Source organism: Teleopsis dalmanni, chromosome X (assembly GCF_002237135.1).
Source record: "Teleopsis dalmanni isolate 2A chromosome X, ASM223713v2, whole genome shotgun sequence".
Taxonomy (NCBI): Eukaryota; Metazoa; Arthropoda; class Insecta; order Diptera; family Diopsidae; genus Teleopsis; species Teleopsis dalmanni.
This window is the reverse complement of record NC_051848.1, coordinates 10,254,398-10,274,947: the sequence shown is the minus strand read 5'-3', so window position 1 is coordinate 10,274,947 and position 20,550 is coordinate 10,254,398. Positions and strand designations below refer to the sequence as shown.

The 20,550-nt window shown below is 30.0% G+C and overlaps 1 protein-coding gene across 1 annotated transcript in view; it reads right to left on the bottom strand.

The window, feature by feature from the left end:
- LOC119687882 (ets DNA-binding protein pokkuri) overlaps positions 1-11,199 on the bottom strand; it is a 34,103-nt gene extending 22,904 nt beyond the window's left edge. The window contains exon 1 of the mRNA XM_038102415.1: positions 10,107-11,199. The gene's annotated coding sequence lies outside the window, so the exon portion shown is untranslated. The remainder of the gene's footprint in view (positions 1-10,106) is intronic.
- Positions 11,200-20,550: the final 9,351 nt, after the last annotated feature.

Below are 20,550 nucleotides of genomic sequence, written 5' to 3'. Positions count from 1 at the left end.
CCAAAATAGTATTATCAGGTTAAAAAAATTGATTTATGACGCTCATTATTTCTTAAGAAATATAACTAGTACGCATATATGTACTCGTATGTACATACATAATTGAAAATATAATATATATAGAAGGGTATAAATGAATGATCTTTGAAATAAATAGATCTCTATGGGAATAAATTCTCCCCCGTCAATAAGTACATACAAAATTTATAATATAGGATAATATAAACATTAGATTTTCTACCAAAAGTTATTTAATATATGGTATTTCAAAACGAGCTCAGTCTGACAAAACTCGTTTATTCGGTATTTGGTATCGAGTTCGATCGCAATATTTCTATTCTTTGGTATTAACAATATTACGCAATACGATTTTATGGGATAGAATACACAAAATATGGTAGAATCGTTATCGTTCTCGTTCTGGCAAGAACACACTATGGGAAGTTTTCTCTACTGTAGTTTTTGTTTGCATTCGCCACGATCTATGTATGAAAAATCTGTTAGATCTTGGTTAACCCTCACACATTCCTAATTTAGCTTCTTGCACATTATTTTGGGTAAAAAGTCATTGGATTTGTTAAATTATTATATTATTTGGATTATTAAACTTTCAGAAACAAGATTTAATGTACATAAGGCAAAAAATATTAGCTTCAGTGTTATAAATGCTACAGTGTTAAATATCATAGAATGTAATCTTCAGAGCAATCAAGTCTTGTTCCTACCCAAGATAACGACATAAGTGTAAAAAGATTGATTTCGTTGCTAATAAAAAATGTCTTTAAAAAAAATATTGAATATTCTATAAAGAGTTGACATATCTAAGTAAAACCAAGTTGGGATGCGTAACAGGTCACTGATTAAACATATTGCGGACTTATACTTTGAACTATCTTAATAATTTGCATTACTTTGAATGAGTATATATTATTTCTTTTAACTCCTAGGAGGAGCATAGGACCGCAGTTTTCGTTAATCAGTTGGTTTCAGATTCTAGTGTTGGAGCTGCCAACTGTTGCCTCCAGACCGACAGAAAATATTGTGGCAGTACTCCTTTTGAAGGTATAAGAGCGCCAACGTTGACCAGTTACGGTTCCTCCGCCACCATCTATTTTACAGACTCCTGGCATGATTTCGTAATTAGGATTAAAATGGAATTTAAGCATCAGTTTTTTGAGAGCAACATATAAATAAGGAACCAAAGAATTTTATTATAACGAAATAATAAATTTCACAATGAAGTACGAAGAAGAAAAATAAAAACCCATGATCTATTTTTGAAAATAGGTTTTAAAACAATAAATATGAGCAACAACTGCATCCCAATCCAGATTAACAGTCAATTAAGGTTAATTCGTGTGGTGTGAATTGGTTACAATTGTATATTTGTACTATTACAGTAAAAACTTTTTTCGGTGAACACTCACCGTCTTTCACATTTTTGGTATATTTAAGTGGGTTGTCTTAACATCTATATGATTCCAAATAGTATTTTAAAAATTTTTTTTCTGAAAAATTGTTTATCTAAAAGAGGATTCCGTTCACCAAAAGTATTCCATAGAGGAATTTTCACTGTATTTCTTATGTATATCATAGACTTTTCAACTTTGACTATATATTAATTATTTTTTTAATACCATATCAACATATATGAAAGGAATAATGATGCATCTATGGTTAAATCACAATATTTCTGTTGATGGAATTCTTTAGAAATAAAATCTATTTCCATGGCAATATCAATTACAAAAGAATCGCTTTCTTAGAAATTGGTTTTTACTGTGAGTTATCACAGGTAGGAAGAAAATTAGGATAAAGACAATAATGCGATCCACCCTCACTGCCAAACAGACAGACAGACAGACAGACAATAGGAACCAATTTCCTGCTAGCAGAAATGAAAAATGTCAAAAATGAAATACACATAAACCCTAAGTAAACTAATCGCAGAGACAAGACAACAAATCCAGAGGATATTTATCAAAAGGTGCATTACCATTTTTTGTTCGTCCCTCTCTCCTTTCCTCTTCAAATTAAATCTTTCCACATTTTGGTACGTCAATATTTTAACAGGTAGCAACGCAACAAGTTACGAAACAAAGCTTTTCAGTTATAAAAAAAAATTAGGTAAACAATTTTTTCTACCCTCGTCATATAAGAGAAGAAATGAAATCACAGAGGCAAACTGGCAAAGAGGAAAAGAGGCAAGAGGTAAGGAGGCAACACGACAGAGAAATGTGTGCAGTAATGTGTATGAGAAAGGCAAGAAGGCAACAAGAGGAACAACAAATTAAACCAAATACAGTTCAATAAGTTAGTTGAGCTACTCGAAAGTAAGAAATAAAAAGAAAATAAAAGAAGAAAAAAAAGTTACTTAATTGTGGGCTTCAGCATTCAGCAAAGAAAATGTGCCATGAAATGCTGCTGCTGCCACGGTTGCCTCTGCTGCTGCTGCTGCTGCTGCTGCTGCTGCCATTGCTGATCGCAAGAGTAGGAAAAAGGCGTGAGTGAGTGAGTGTGCAGCAGTGAAGCGCGGATTGTAGACTGCAGAAGTTAAAGGGGCACACACAGTACACTATACACTATACACACTGTACACATAAACGAATATATTTACATATATACGTGCATAAATATGTACATACCCAGAAACATGTATTAGCGTTAGATAATACACAATACGTAAGACCGTTAAGTTGTACGAAACAACAACAGCGCAGCAACAACAAAAATTATGTATACTCCATCCAGCAAGACTTCCTATATTTTGAAACATATTACGTTCGTAACATAATTCACAACAGGTTACTGGGTGCATTACTACAACCAAAGGAATGGCAATAGTAACACAACAGCAACAGCAACAATAATAATAACAACAACAGCAACGATAATAATAACAATGCAATAACAGCAACATCAAATTACAGAAATATTTTTGTTGCTTTTCTTTTTTTTTATTTCTTGTACATTTTTCTTAACGATTATTTCGTTTTGTTATTTTCCTTTTAAAAAATTATCTTCGCTCTGGACCAAACGATCAAACTCAGCTCTCACTTTTGTTGCAAAAGCAAATTATGCCGAAATTACAATTTGAATTTAACTTGGTCAGAGCGGAACTTTTGAGCCGCTTCTAATGAAAAATGATCCGGAAAGCAAATTGTTTTCGAATCACCATCAAAAACAACCAATTAAAGTCACAATACATAATTGTAACTGAGATTTAGAAATTTCTTACTACTTTCTAGATTAGATCCGTCCCATTTTTTAATAAAAGGTCAAGTTGTATTAGATTGTAGAGTTGCTGGATTATATCCACATACATTTATATTAAAATAAAGACAATTATGATATCACAAAGACTACCTAAAAGAGACGACCTTAGAAATTATGGCAGTCAAAGAAATCTTTTTAAAACATTTAAAATGCATATAGGCATTGTGATATAAGGTAATCCCTTAAAGAAACTTTGCTTATTATAAAAACTAATGCAATGTCCTTATTACCTTTAGAAAAAACTAGAAACTTAGTAGTTCTTAAAAATCTGTTAATAAAAATATACTTAGAAGTATGGATCGCTTTAAACTCAACGCGAAATAATGGCACAAATGTTGTTACATCGGTTCTACTTAATCACAAGCACTCATTTAATTCCACCATAGATGTGTTCATTTAATTACATATCTGCCTAATAATCACTGTTCTACAGATCTGTTATAAACACAAATATCTTCGTTAAAAGCGAAAATTACTGATTTCATTGATTACTGTCGTATTTGAACCACATTCAGTTGGTAGGATAAAACGTATTATTACAAGTTCAGCGAGTTTATTGATATATTTGTGCTCCAGCAGTAAAGATGATCTATTAAGATCGCAGGACTCTGATACATTGGAAGCCTACAACTAATTTAGTTTTAATTGATGCCATTTTACATTGTTTGCATGTTTGAGGTTATTACACCTCTTAAGAATTCCCACTGTAGATTAAGAAATAACTGGTACAAAAGATGGATTTAGTAGCCATTGAGAATTATCTATTTTTTTATTGCTTTACCTATACCCTATCATATTAGCTAGATGTACAAAGCTTTTAAAGCTTTAGCAAGTTTGATCTTTCTATAATTTCCCGTGGATATATAATATACTAAACTTCTTATGTTTCACCACTTGATTACTGAAATGCGATTGCAGTCGGAAGTCTTTCCTAGCCTGATAGCTGAGATCTTCTAAACTCATTCCAAACAGTAGATTTTGAAGTGGGTTTTGGTGGTTTTGAAGAAGTGGGTTCAAGTCTCACACTGTGGCTTTTTATATTTTTCATGTATTACAGAAACGAAGAAAAAAAGCTAGATAATTTAGATAGTAGATCAAAGACTCTTAAGAAATAGCCAACTTAAATACTTTTTTTTAAAAAAGTGCTAAATAATAATAAACATTTTGTTCTCTAAAATATTTGTTGTAGAAAAGCTTTTTATTTAGAAGAGAATTAATCTTGCCTCTCTCGACTTGACTAAGATCATGGCTTCTTATTTTAAAAGAAGGTGGTATGTCATAATTTTATATACATTTTTCAACAAATTAAGACGAAAACAATAACCAAAATGATGCATCAAATAACCTGTTAGGAAACGCAATTCTGGCGAAAATATATGACGTTTTGAAGACAAATGAATATCTCCCATAAAAAATATTCCATATTTTCTTCTTATTAATTGCAGAAGAGTCAAAAGCTCTTGCTCCAATGTGGGTATTTCTGAAGATCAATCGATTGCTATATAGAATGTGAACTGAAGTCTAATAAATAAACTGCAAGAAACCCCATTCTGATCAATAAATAAATATTGATCAAATAATACTACACTACGGAACCAATCTGCAGAACTCGATCAATAGGCAAACACAATCATTTATAGATCACATGATATTACATTAAGGCGCAATTATGCAGAACTGCTTAGATCACCTGAATCTCACGGTTTCATACGCAATTTCAGTACGTAAATACGTAAAAAAAATTTTTATTTTTTTTTATCAAAATAATAAACCGATGTGATTATAATGACATCTCATCGGTTAAATATGTATGACACATATGGTTCATAATATAAAACGTTATCAATGAGTGATAGATGATCCTTTAGGACAACAAAATTAAAAATAAATAAACATAAGGAAAAATAAACATAAATAAATTAAGTTTTTTACTTTTATTGACTTGATCTTAATACGAATAAACGTATTAAACGTAAACAAATTTCTGCATATATTGATTGATCTAAGGGTGTTTCAAGACATTTATTTGTAGCTTCGTTTTGCCTATGTCTTCTAAAGACTTCAGTACAAAGCGAGACACGTTCATGTGCCGGATTTAGTATATTTTATTAAACAATATGGTCGTTCCAATTTTTTATAGCTTACTAAATTTTTGTATATATTATTTTTGTTGTTTTTTTCCGTCTTCTCATTTCTACCTAACTATACAACAAAAGATGTATTGAAAGGGATGGATCACTTCAAAATCGCCACAACATGTGCACAGAAAAAACTAAAACGTCATCACTATGTGCGATCCGATCCGATCGAATTCGAAACGATGCCATCCATGCATTGCAATACGACACAATTGGTTATGGGTAAAAATTTTTTATTGCAGACGTAAATATATAAGTATCTTTTCGTTTATATGGAAGTAGTATGTAGCAGTGATGTATTTATAAATGCCTTTGGATACACTGTGTGCACAGGCATACATACATACATATGTACGACTGTTTGTTTGTAGGTAAAAATATTTTGTTCCTTTACTTATGTTCTTCCTTCTGTGAGCAGTGATTCGTAATATTCCGTTGGGTGAGAGATCAATTATGTTTGTGGTTCATTATGTTCCATCATTGTTTTTTGTGCGTACAATATCATCTTCCCTAAAAGCATATTCAGTCGGCATCGTCAGTCACTCTCTTCTTCTATGTATGATCTAAATTCTGTAGAATTTCTTATTTCATCTTTATAGCAAGACGACTATCAAAAACGAGTTTCGCTTCCTAAAATCAGTGCTGAATACAGCACACTCACTCACTACATCATTCGCATGCTGCTTTGTCAGTCATCAGACTGATCGACCGATCGACCGTTCTGTCTGACTGTCTGACTAACCAACCAACCAACCAACCAACCAAACAACCGATCAACCGACCCATCTACGACCAAATTATTGTTGTTTGAATTATGTGCAATTGTATTTACAGCTTTTAGTATTGTTGGGCCAGCTACTTGCTGCTTGCTGCTAGCTGCTAGCTGTTAGCTGCTAGTTGCTTGCTCATAGATATGCTGACACAACAGAAATAACGTTTCGTATTTCTAGTTACTGTTGTTGTCGTCTTGTGTTTTATTGTTATTGTTGTTGTTGTATGTGTGACTGTATTCGTAACAATATTTGTATTTGTGGAGCAATGCGGAAGTGAATTTAATTTTTTCGTTTTGTGCTTTGCTTCTTTCTGTGTACTATAAGACGCTAGAATTGAAATCAGGAAAGGTATTTATTTATACATTTTCCTTCTCTCTTTCTCGCACGCTTGCTTACTCATTGTATCATACACGCGAATGCCTTCTGCTGCCTGCTTGCCTGCCAACCATTTGTTTGTTAAGTGTATCGTTCATTATTATTTTAGTTTATTTAAATTTTTGCTTCCCACAAAATGTTAGGGAAATGCTTTTAGATTTGTTGTGGGCTCTACTTTGATTGGAACATGTTGGTTGGTATGTGTGAAGAAACAGGTTGGTTTCTGAATATTTGTTTTTCTAAAATTCTTCTCTTCAAACAAAAAAAAAACAAAAATTATTTCTACTCCAAATAATAAAATCACATCACAATCTCTAACATGATTAAGTTTTTGTAATAGAATCAGAAAGGGTTGCTGACCAATTAGCTCATATCTTTATATGGATCATGCTAGAGTACTTTTCGGTATAGTGGCAGTATCTGTAGATTCTACAATTTTACTTATAAGATGGTGCTATCCGAATAATAAAATTCATAGTTGAGAGAAGATTAATTTAACTGTAAGGACTATACATATATATATATATGTATACATATATATTCTTTAAAAAACACTACTCCGGATACCTTTCATCCGAATAGTAAAATACATAGTTGAGAGTGAGAGATTTATTAAAGAACAGGGGCAATTAACAACAGGGTACATTTATATTGCTTTAAAAGAGACAATTCCGGATACCTTTCATTCGAATAATAAAATTCGTAGTTGAGAGAAGATTAATTTAACTATAAGAATATAGGTAGCTAAATATATATTCCTTAAAAAACACAATTTTAGATACGTTATATCCGGATAATGAAATTCGCAGTTGAGAGTAAAAGATTAATTTAACTATAAGGTCTATAGGTAGACACATATATATTCTTTAGGAAAGACAATTTTGGATACCTCTTACACGATTAAAAAAAATTCGTAGTTGAAAGTAAAAGATTTATTAAACAACAGGGGCTATAAACAATAGTTTACATTTATATTCCTTAAAAAAGACAATTCCAGACACCTTTTGTCCGAATAGTAAAATTTTTAGCAAAGAGTAAAATATTAATAAAACTGTAGGGACTATAGGAGTCTTGGAGTGGAGTAGTGCGACTATTATATCTTTTTTGCTCCATTAGAGAACGATAATAATCTATCAATAAATTGTAAGAATGTAACTTAACATTACTACAGATCGTTTTAGACAAACAAAGATGAATCATTTAATAAAATGTATACTATCTTAATCATCATTAGGTAAAAAACTAGTTCTCAATATTACAATTCAATATTTATAATAATCAACAAAGTACTCTCAAAAATATGAATATATACTGCAAAAAAAGTTATTGGACTAATTGTACATACAATCACTTAGGATATGAACATAAGAACATTTACAATCTACTTCTAAGATATGATATTAATTTCGTATTATATTATTCATTATATTGGTTATATATTGGTATATGGTAAGGAGTATACATATACAAGTGAATAATACTAGAAACTTAAGTGAACAGGAAAGTTGACAGAGAATGAGAACACTATAATCTAAAGTTACTAAGTATCCTTTACAAAAAACACACTTCAATAATAAATCTATTCGTACCAAACATGGAATATATATGCAACTATAGATGTCGGGATCATTATAAAAATTAAAAATAAAAAGAAGTAAGGTAAAAGGCGAAAGCTTTATAGTAATAGAACATTAAAGTCTTTTTAAAAAATAAATCATATTTGAATGAAACTTAGATGGAGGGAAGGAAATTCATCAAAAAGCAGAAAATTTGAGATGTTAAGATTTTAGTAATAAACCCTAGAACTGAGTTGAATGAAGCTAAAAATAACAGTAGATAAAATCCCGTATAGGGTTGTTCCGCAAATGATGATTGAGTTATTTTCAACAGATTATATTAAATATTATCACACGATATGTTAATATGGATAATATGTATAATATTTTAATGAATTTTAAAATAATGTTTTCACTCTTAAGTTTTTGAATAGCCTACAATTTTCGCTATTTAAATCACATCAATAACAATACCAATTAAAAAAGGAACTGTGCTCAATTGATTAACTAATCTATTTGATAGAGAACGATGAATCATAATAACTCTCATAATTTTGCGTTATCTACCTTTATTAAATATATATTATTATTTCAAAATAATAAGAACAATTAAAGATTGAACATATATCGATTTGGCTACAATAGTTATTATATATAATGAAGAGCATGAATCACGAACACACTTAAACTTTATTTTTCTAAGGACATCCATCTCAATCACTATTTTAACAATATCAGTCAATCTACTATGATGTCTTTTCTTCTCTTTTTTTTTGTCTTTCTCGTCCAGTAAATTGTGAAACTTGTGTCAAATTCTCTATGGCTTTGCTTTGGGTCAGTAAAAATATAGTGAAACAAGAGTATTTGACACTGTCTGTTAGAATCTTGGGGTTATTATTTTTTTTTCTTTGCCTTTAGAACATACTTCAAAAATAACAAAATAAAACCCATAATTAATCCATTAACTATACTATTTTCAGTGAACTTTACTTTTTCAACCACTCAAATCAACAATAGAACACTAAATACATAATATGACTTGATCAATTCAATAATTAACTTATTTTGAAGTAACTGACACTTTGAAAAATAAAGAGTATATATAGATCATATTATCCAAAAACAAAATTTAAATTTTGAAAGTTATCTGTAGAAGAAAAAAATGTTTGTACATAAAATGGAAAGACTCTTATTACTAAATAATTATAGCAAATGTTATATATATTTTATATATATTGCGCTTTGACTCATGATCAGAAATTCCTAATTGGAAACACCACGTATTATCACATTTTCAATCATTAACCGCACAAAGTAGTCATCTTCAAATCAGATGTAATATAATTAAAAAAAATGAAGTGAAAAAGGAATTCGTGATGATGATTTTGGGTCAAATCTATATTCGAAAGATATTGCTGTAGAAGTAGAAGAGATAGTAGAACATTTAATTGTTAAATGCTTAGATTTAACTTAGACTTCGCAAATGATTATAAAAAAGTTCAATTTATCGAAGCGGGGACTATTCTTAATAAAAAGAACAAGTCAATAAGATTAACAGAAGGTATAATAGTCAAACCTGTGCAGAGAGAGTGCACAACTGTCTTTTGGATCTTATATCATATACTATAATATATTATTGTCAGTAATAAACTATTACAAAAAAAAAAAAAAAAATGATCATTATAATTATTACAAATTAAATACTAATAAAAAATTCGAGAATAAATTTTGGCTATATTTTAAGAGTAAAAATGTTGAAGAGAAATAGCTCCATTGTTCCAAAAAATGTTCCATTTTAAAAACAGCTCCTCTTTATTAATATTTTTTTGTAATTGGTTAACTTAGAATTAGTAATAAGACTGGACTGATTGGTCCAGTCGTAGTATTTGGAGTTAACTAATTTTATATAGCGTATCACTTATTGTTTTACATTTTATTAATTATTATATTTTATAAAAAAAATAATGTGATAAATTTGAGTAACTTACTGTTGTTTTAATCAGGCAGCTTCCTTTCTTTGCTTTTGAGTAACGTCTAGAGAACTTAGAAGGAAGAAACGAACACACGGAAGCGCAAGTATTTCCAGATCTAGAACATAAACTTAAGTGTGGCAACTGTTTTATCGTTCTCTCCGGTTTTCAATAGTGTTTATGATTCTTGTTTTTTTTGTTTAATTTATTAAATTTGTTATACAATCTCTCTTTTTTTATGGAAAATACTTGAGTTGAGTATAAATTTGTTCTGTTTTATGTATAAGATCACCTATGCACTTTAAAATACTACAACATATTCACTTAATATCAATTATTTTTTAATGAAACTTAATTATAAATTCAATTTTTCACATGCAAAGCAATCTTTCACTCCACGATTCTGGGGAGGAATCGCTTAAGCGTTCCCTTAAGTCAAACACTTCCTTGATTTGTTGTCCTCAGTTTGTTGATGTTGCAATTGTTGATTTCTAGATTTGTCGCACATCCAAAATTGTTGATTAGGTGAATTTGCAGCACTGCACAAGTTGCATTTTGTCATATTTAAAAGAATGCATATTGCTTATGTTACATATTGTGTACTTTTATTTATTTATGTTTGCATTTTCTGCTGATTGCACGCTATTTTATCCGCGAAACTGTCCAATTCGGATTCCAATTCCTATAATTTTGAGATATTTATTTTGAATTAAACGCTTCTGTTTGGAACCGCTTGATAAATTATTATTTTTATCTTTCCGTACTTTTGTTTCAATGCGAGTATTTTATTTGTTTATATATTTAAATATATTCAAAAATTATTATTATTATTTCATAATATTTATTTATTTATTTTGTTCTGTTTAAGTAATGATATTGCAATGATTCTTGTTTGTTTCTATTGTTAGTTAATTATTTCGAATATCACAATTTGTTAATTATATTAAAATAAATATATTTCTATTTATTGGTCTCGGATATGGCGAACATTTCTTTGTAATTCACATTCCGCATTCAATAAATAACAAATAAATCGTATTAGTTAATACTCGTCGACAACCGCTGAATGAAATTTGGCCGACCACCGGCCGTCGTCAATGAAACCAAAAAACAGAATGATGACAAAAAGAGATTGAACAGACCGACTACTACATTACAGAGTTGCCAGACTCAAAAATTTATAAATAAAACTTACGTATACTACAAAATAGTATACAATATTATGTAATCATTTTTAATAAAATTATAATTTTATTTGATACAAACATATGTTTGTTTGTTAGAAATAATAATTTAAATAATTAATAATTAATATTTTGTGTACTTGAAAAAATAATAGTTTAACAGATTGACATAATCTGTTAAATAATGAAAATGAGATTGACTCATTTCCATTATTATTTTCTGCTTTATAAATTTGTGGTTATTAATAATTCATCGTTAACGCAATATGCATGCAATATCTCTTAATTTATTAATATATTACACAACAATTTAATTATGTTTATCATTTTAATTTAAGTCTAATGGCAACAATGGATTGAAATATAAATTGTGCGAAAACACATAAATGTTCAAAACGCCTGCACATTATTCAATTTCTGAACATTTTTTTATATATTAATTGTTGGGAAAAAATCTCTGCACTGGCAAAATAAGTTAGTAGAAATTATATAAAATTAAATCCGAAATTTAGGCACTTATTAACATTAATATGTAAAAAAAAAATTTTAATAAAATTAAATAAATAACTATTTAAAATTAAAAACTACAAGAAATGCAAGATAATTCATTAAAATTAACGATATTGCACTGCAAATAAACGAAGACGTTTTATTATTTTATTTGTTGAAGGGGGGAATATTTGAGTTATTAATGAAAAAAAGTTTATTATAAATTTAATGGAGACCAAACAAATTAAAAAAATATATTCTACTATCCTAAATTATTAATAAGGATCGTGTACCTACAATCCAACCTTCTGGACGGACAGCCGGTTAATCACACTACGTGATAAATGTAGCATGCCTATTTGCTTTGATCATGACAATTAATGTTTAGACTATTTGTATTTCATATAATTATTTATATATAAGCTAAGGACTTTATAGCCTGTTCTTCGCATTTTTATTTACGATTTTTTATATACAAAACACACAAAGATATCCAAACTGAACTCGGTATTCGATAAACTTTTGTGTTTGGATAAAATATTTGCAAACCTTGGTACTTGTGGTCTCAAAAATAGTATCTGCGAGTAATTAAATGTAAGAAATAATTCTAAGACCACTGACGATGGATATTTGGCAATATAGCCATAATTTCAACGGTCAGTCAAAAATTAAATTAATTAGAAATAATAAAAAATATTTGTTGTTGCAATTTCACTACTATTCAATAAAAAACTCTCTATTGAAAACAATAGTTTGTATTAAGAATTTCGTTTATTTTATTAATTTTTAATATAAATATTTTTGTGTAAATACATAAAACTTTTCAAATGTGATGCCACACTGCAGCTATTTATTGTCGTTGAGGAACAAAATGTATCACTTTCTATTAAACCAAGTTGTATAGAGGTGGCTATTTTATATATTAAAAAAATGGCGATCTTCTCACTAATCATAAAGATAATAACTTTGTAATCAAGTAAGTTGCTTGGGCTTAATGGCAAATCTCATCCAAATCTGTATCCCGAATAAACTTATTATTGGTCTTCTATTTGTGATACAGACATATACATATTCAAAATAGTTTTAATACCTTTTGGTAAATTAAGAGTGCTCTGTTCAAGTCTTAATTCTAAATGGTAACATCAAAATGCTCGTAATTTTAAATAAAATATTGCATTAGTTGAGTTCGGTGCAAGATTTCATACTAATCTTGGTACATACGTATGTCCCGATATAAATAATTATTGAGAAACAAAAGATGTGCACTTTTAAAAAAGGTGGACACCCGATTTTGTAATGTCAGAGCGTTGGAATAATATAAAATGGAAATATAAATGAAATGGAACTTATACTGCTTCCATAATCATTAGGGTGTGTGGGTGTGGTTCTTTAACGGAGACCTTGCTGTTAAAGAACCGTAGCCGACCTCAATGGTATCTCCGTTACAGTAAGAGTCGAAGTATTCATTATGCGGAGAAAGAGATTAATATATGCAACGCGGAGGGAAGAGTTTATTTATTATAACGCCATATGAATGTACATCTGTGTGACATGAAGGAAGAATTCGCTTTAATAGTAGATTGTAGGTGCGTTTTGAATTCGCATGATGGCTATTATCTCAATAAAATGCAACTCACTAAATTGTACATTTATTACGTTGCAAATATATTTTTAACTTTATATATAACTTTATATAATATTTTAATTTAAACTAAAAGTTATTTTTCAATTCTATGAAAGATATATTATGAGCGAGTTCGAATAATTTCTTCACAAATGCATGAGATAAAGAAAGCGTCCCGAAACAATGAGAACAAAGTTTCGCTTTGCTTTCCATAAATCCGGAAAATTCTCAGTAATCTCTAAAATAATGTGTAAAATGTAGTAGTTAAAAGAATCATGTTCTGTTTAGAAATCTGTAGTTAATGTCAGTTTAGTTACATTTAAACTAAGAAACTTGTTAGCATATTCGTTGTTGACTTGGATGGACTGTTTATATTACCGTAGCAAAAAGCTTATAATCGTTGTTTTTCTAATTATGAAGAGTCTGACATGTACAGATCACTATTTCATCTTAAAGCGGAAATTAATTATGCAGAAAAAATCACAAGACAAATTGCAGTCGTTCATTTTATTCCATTTGATCTTATAGATTTATAATTCCTACATGAGATCTAATATGATTCACATAAAACTTTTGTAAGAATAGCTATAATTATATGATTTCTTATTCTAAACATAACAATTTATTGAAACTTATGTGATAGAGTCCAATGTTTAACAATTAAGAATATTATCTATGTGCTTTCAAGTATGTACGCATGATCAGTAAAAAGGATAGCCTATGTTATATCCTTTACTGATCGTTTTTCATCTTTCAATTATTTTAACATATTTTTTCAAAGTACTTTGTCATTTTACTATTTACAAGAAATAGAAAATGTATTTATGTATTAATGTACGGAGTCATTCTTTTATACATATTTACTCACATAACAAAGGACTTATCTGAGCGCACATTCATACATACTTTGTTATCATTGTAAACACTTCCTATAAGTAGGAATGTATATATGTATATAAGTTCAGTTTGTTACAAATTCCAAAACTGTTGTTGTAATTATAGCCTCTTTATTGTATATCAATCAGTTCCAAATACTTGGCAATGCAACAGCAGCAGGTCTTCATTCTTTTTTTTTTGTTCTGAAGTGTTGTGTTGCCCGTATTGAATTATGCACTCAAAGGAAGCAAACCGTGGGAAGTTGTTGAATGTACTAGTGCTGTGGTATCGTGTATGCCTGTCCATATGGCTTAGTAGAAAAAAAGGTACTTAAATATTGAACGATCGCAATGGCTTCCTTTGAGTGATCAATTTTTGTAAGTAAATACTACGTAAAGTGGATGCATGAAGACAAAAAGGCATACATGCATACAGAAACGAAGAATCCATAATATTGATATCGTTTATGTGTATTAATGTTTATCCAGGAGTGTCGCTAAAAGGACAGAAGGAGAGTAATTAATACAATGATGAATTTGTGGGGGTTTTGCGTCTCCAAGGTAGATGGCTTTAAAGTTGACATCGCCAGGCTCTTAGTTGCTTTTACGACAGGCAACATGTGGAACATTTCATTCAATATGAACTAACTAAGACTGTGACTAAGTGAGTGATATCAAATTTATTTCATCGAGGCACAAATTATATGTACGCCCTTATTATCAGCACCAAAGGAAGTTCTTTCGCTATAGTGTGTGTGCTTCTCAGTGTGCGGGATCCTATACACATATTGTATACTGTGATTGCATTTATTTAGGTACTTTTGATGTAATTTATCCCAGTGAATAGTGTCAGGTTGCAAGTATTCACAGCGTAGAGAAAGAACGACCTGTGATCCCTTTGTGTAGGAAAATGAAATAAATACTTAAATACAACAATGTAGAATGTTAACAGAAAAAATCATACAAAAGTACTAATACACACTACCAAATATTTCCATTGTCCTGCCACTTTGGGTTACATATACATCTACATAATTCTGTATTATTGAATGGTTAGACTTAAGCAAATCATTACTCTTAGGTTACCCTTCAACAGGCACTGTTCCGCATTCCTATGATCCGGCTTTGACCGTTATTGTTCAACTTGAATTCTTTTGATTCTTGCTGTATATATTTAGTTACATTTATGTACATTTGTATATAATGTACTAATATTGAACATTTTTTTGAGATGTAGTTGTGAAAAGGATTTATCAAAAACGAAAAAAAAAATTTAAGAGGAGATATTTGTTTTCATTTATGTATCATATTAATCTCATATTGTATTGAGTTATTTTCTAATTGATTAGAGTTTGTGGAATCCAAGTGGATCATACATATAATATGAATAATCCTATTTGAAATTGCAGTTGATTTAATTATATTTATGTTTCTATATAATACTATGATGATATTGTATCCAATTACTAATAAACTATATCATGGATTGTAAGTGGGTCTTAATTTGTTGAAATCATCTATATTTGCATGTGTTAAATATTAATCGTAACAACTTAAAAATTTAGTAATAGTAAACGATCGGTATCCTTATTTTATTTATATATTATTGTAATACCACATTACGTATTATACCTATGATTGAAGTATTTCGTGTACTCTAAATGGTTTAAAGGAAACTGTTGTATTCGCCTGTATTTAAACGTGTTAAAAAAGAATCACGATCACTCACAGTTATTGATCCTATTTGTCATTGTTGGAACAAGTTTAGGTGAAACCTGAAATTTTAATTCCACATAATATGTTAGAACTGTGCTTACCAATACGCCTAGTTAAGCAATCTTCTTCCTTTAATCCTCTGTTTTTGATAGAGCACAGTGGTATAAAGTAAGGTGTAGGGTCCGTATAGTTTCTTTAAATGATTTTGTGTTAATAGTTTAAGTAAATTTATCATTCTCTGTATCAGATATAGTTTTTTTATATTAAGCTTTTTTAGATTTTATAGTCTGTAAATAACACGTGTAAATAGCGGTTCTTCGAGATTTTAAAATAGCTACTATTCTACAACCGCACTGTGAATTTGGGAACTTCTTTCATCCCGTTAAAATTGTTGTCATTAATAAGCTTATGATCATTGCTATAAAATGATTTATTGATTTATGTTTTATTGCCTCTTCCGTAAGAATATACATTCCCAGGAGCCTATTCCGTATGTGCATTAACGTAGGGCATTCAGCACATGTATAGCCTCCTCATTCTCTTCACAGAATCTACAGTTTGCATCCGTATGTATACCCATACCCAATGGGTGCAGTATTATGTATATTTAATGTTCGAGTCCGTATAACTATAATAATAATAATAGCGCATAAATGAATGACATGCTGAAAGATAGATAAATAAATAAACAATATGGAGTAATGTGTTATTTCCATTAAGCGAAAAAATTAATATGTTGTATATTATATCTTATATATATGGTATATAAGCATCTTTAGAAATTATTATAAACATAAATTAATAATAATAATAATAGTGAAAAGGGTAAATAAATATAATGGAAAGTCAAGTTAATTTTAGTTTTAAGAAGACTAAAATAGTTTCGTTCAATTTAACGAACATTTAGGTAAATTACTATAAAAGTCATCGAAAGCTTAAAATGAATCTCAAATTGAATCCACAATGTAGTAGAACACTGAAGAGGTGCTAAGGAACATAAAAATTATTTATTATGAATTTAAAAAAAAAAATTGAAAACATTGCTAAGGAAGGCTTTTGTTGGATATGTTATATGTCAAACCTATATCTCCTATACGGGATAAGAAAAAATAATCGAATTCAAAAGTATAAAACTACTGACTACCTTAAGTGTCCTTAATGCGGACAAGAGTGCTGAGGCTATTTTACTGTAATTTCTAACAGACACATCGTGTATATAGTGTTGGAAGGGATCTGAAAAATTAAACATGTTATAGGATAAAAATGATAGAACATCAAACTGTTATAAAAGTTACTTCTAAAAGTAACACATCATGAAATTACTATATATAAGTATACACTTACTATTATAAGTATAAAGATATGAGTTATGAGGCTATTTAGAATTAAAAATTAGAAGAAAGTATTTTTAGAAATATAAAGATGTAAAGGAGCAATAAGAAATAAATTTATTTTTTCATTTGAAACATATGTAATTAGATCCTGAATAAATTGAGCATCTCTTAAAGCAGAGCAACTATGTCATTTTATGTTATGAACTTGCGTTCCTTGGGTTTTTTCTGTAAGAAGGTGAAAGCATTCCACACTGTTTTTTTTCGTTTGTAGTTGCTTTCAAAATAGCTCTTCCTTGAAAATGCACTCGCTTCCTGTGTTAAGGAAATCGCATTTTTATTTGAAGACAAATTTTCAGGAAGTAAAGTGCGTCACCCTTTGATTTTCATTCTAGTATTATGCTTTAGTATACTTACGCTATTAGAAATATGCGCTTGAAGGCAGAAGAGTAATTCTGTTTTGGCTCAGTTTGGGGTGTTATTTGCGATGGGTGGAGAGTGGTATATGAACAACTGTCGGAACAACGCTTGCACACATTTATTCAAGTGCTTCCACACTTCCTGTTGGCAGGACTGTAAACATTGCCAATGACAGAGCATTTCAGCCTCATTTCCGTCGCAAATGCTTATATTGGCAGTAGACGATGTAAATTCATTGTTCTATGAGCTTTGCACGTTAATGTTAAGCACATCATTTGAGGAAAATCTTATGTAATTTAATGCAATACCGACTGCAGGATTAACAGCAATACAAATTTATATGTTTGACTTGATAGTTAATACAGAATCGTATTAAACTATTAATTTTTTTAATTATTTTCTTATGTATTGTGTATTTATGTACCGTGAAAACTATAAAACGGACGATTTCATAAAAAAACAACTCTCTTTGCCTTGCAATGTTATTAATTATTAATGTTAATTAATGTTATTATTAGTTCTTTTAATCAGAAAAAATTGCTCGATCCATTGGTATCTGCTTAAGAGCTTCACCATTACATCCATTAAAATTGACTATTTGGTGCGGTTTACACGCTGGCGGCATCATCGGTCCTTATTTCTTTCGAAATTCCGCTACGGTTAATGGCTACCGCTATCGAGCCATGCCTATTGAAGTTTTGTTTCCAAAAATTAATCAGTTAAACCTCGACCACATTTGGTTTTAACAATCGCGCTTAGCAATCGATTTATTAGGAAATCAATTTCGCAATTTGAAAACAACTTTATTTCCACAAGTGGTCCTGTTAACTCATCTGGCCCTCTCGTTCGTGCGATTTAACGTTCCTCGATTACTTCTTATAGGACTATGTTAAGTCATAGTTTTATGCCAACGAACCAACAACTCTTGAAACATTGGAAGCATTGAAGCATGCTACCATTGACGCCATACAGTCACATTTATTGCAAAAAATAGTCAAATAGTGGACTGATCGAATAAACCATGTAACTCGTAACCCCGGTAGACATAAATTATGAAATTATCATGAAATTATCCACCAATCTGGTAATAATAAAAAAATTTCATTCCAACAATATTTCTCTTTTGTATTATCATTTTAAGATCTCATGCAGCTATAAAACATCCGATATATACATATTATATATATAAGTTGTATCGAAGACACAGATTAATAACCGAGTCGTCAGCTATAGCATGTATAGTAGTAGTTTATAAATACCTAGGTACTATACAGTAATAGAATATTGACAAGGAGTATATACAGTTTTAATGACAGTCAATCAGTCATTGATGACAGTCAACCAGTGATATTCTTAACAGCTGTTGTGTCGATAAACTAATGAGTAATATCATATATTTTTTAATCAATATCAGTAACATGAATAACTTTAAGTTCAGTCCTAATCCTAAGTTTACAGGTTAACCAAATACAGCATATCAAATCTAAACCTTGAATAGCATAGATCTCTTCTTACTGTCCAATATAATTACACGGTAAGAGCTATTGAATCACCATCGACAGGGTAGGGGCTTTGTCCAGTAGCTATTATTGTAAGTATGTGAAGTAAAATTAAACATAAATTTATAGAATTTATATTAGTAAATATTATATAGAAATTATTAGTCTTATCAAGTTTATAACTTGCTATATAGAATTAAGGAAAAGTCGATCATTTTCTTTTTGAGTTTCTTTTTTAAAATACCTACAATACATTTTAATTATAAACATATTATTTAATATTCTTGAAGCAGTAAATTTGTTTATTCATTTAGAATAAGTGGTTTATTACTTATGTTATTTCCCAACACTAGTTGGTATGTTATCTCATGATATATACTAAAATGGATGTACTTCTTATGGAGTAACTAAGTTTTTTCTTTTACTAAGAGGCTCCTGTTAGTGTTGCCATTTCCCGTCTTACAGAAATAGGATACTTCTTTTTTATAGTTTTCCAAAACTATACTTTATTTAAAATAACTGTCGGTTTATGCGAACTGGACGATAATTTGAATTGAATAGATTTGTGACTAGAACAAATGAAAGAAGATGAAGAACGAAGACTCGGGTTCATCGTATTACTTATAATGCAGTTCAATTAAAATAATTATTAAAGTGTCATGAGTGTTATATTCTGTTACATTGTACGTTACTGGTATTTACTGATTTGGATAACGAAAACAGAAGCACCATAATTGACATCACTTACTTGTATAAAGTGTAATCCATCAGTTTGTGCTGTTCTACTGCGTTCTTTGCAGCCGGGCACGTAAATTTGAGTGCAAGAAGTAACCGATTCTGCGGCTGTTGTTCGAAGTCATAAATTAGGGAATTTAATATGCAGGCCACATAAAGTGAACACATTCCTGCAAGTGCACACACACAAGTTGGATTCGTACGTGAAGATTAGTACTTTTACATAACACCCGTAATCAATGCGTTTGGGTTCAGAAGAATTCCTTTTTATCGTTTTGTATTCATGCCCTATGCTCAGTAATATGTTTACCGAAGATTACGTGCTGCACTTGGAGTTGCTTCCTTCTGGCTTTGTTTCTTTTTTTCCTCCTTTCCTCTTTTACACTTCGTGCACTTAGAACGCAGTCTCATTAGCCCGCTGGCCTGCTCAGCTGGTAAATTGATCGTCACTTAGTGTTAACTAAATAGCTTATACAGGTACTCCACACTGCTTTAAATCACAAATGCACTTCATCATCACAGAGCCGTGCACATCTGTGAGAATTATTATCGAAAGGGGCACAAATAGACACAATGAAATCTAAGAAGA